The sequence below is a fragment of the Eschrichtius robustus genome, chromosome 2 (genome assembly GCF_028021215.1).
Source record: "Eschrichtius robustus isolate mEscRob2 chromosome 2, mEscRob2.pri, whole genome shotgun sequence".
Taxonomy (NCBI): Eukaryota; Metazoa; Chordata; class Mammalia; order Artiodactyla; family Eschrichtiidae; genus Eschrichtius; species Eschrichtius robustus.
Window position 1 is genome coordinate 96,404,545 of NC_090825.1, and position 501 is coordinate 96,405,045.

General features: G+C 46.5%; 1 non-coding gene across 1 annotated transcript; it reads right to left on the minus strand.

The window, feature by feature from the left end:
* Positions 1-227: 227 nt before the first annotated feature.
* TRNAG-GCC (transfer RNA glycine (anticodon GCC)) lies at positions 228-300 on the minus strand. Its single transcript has one exon. It is a non-coding gene; the product is annotated as a tRNA-Gly (tRNA).
* Between the last annotated feature and the right edge of the window lie 201 nt (positions 301-501).

A 501-nucleotide genomic window follows, 5' to 3' on the forward strand; every position in this document is an offset into this window, starting at 1 on the left:
AACGGCCTCTGTGCACTGGTGCTGAGTCGAATCTCAGAGACAGAGTCTTGGGTGAAGTAGAAAAGAATAGCTTATTGCTTTGCCAGGCAAAGTGGGCTCATGACCTGAAAAACTGTGTGTCCCAACCTGGGCAGGGGAGGTGTTGGTGAGGAGTTTTTTGTTTTAAAACGTTAATTTAATTAATTTATTTATTTATTGGCCACACCATATGGCATGTGGGATCTTAACTCCCCGACCAGGGATTGAACCTGTGCCCGCTGCATTGGCAGTGCAGAGTCTTAACCACTGGAGCACCAGGGAAGTCCCTGGTGGGTTTTATAGCAACGGTTGAAGGGTGGGGTTACTCATAAGGATCAGTGTGTGTGCAGGGCCTGCATCTTTTAATCTGGCCTCAGGTGGTCTGATGAGCTTCTGAGCTTATCAAACTGTGGTCTTCTCTCTGGAATGAAGAATGCTTCATCAAGTAGTTAACATCTTCCCTTTGTTGGGGGTTTTAGTTCT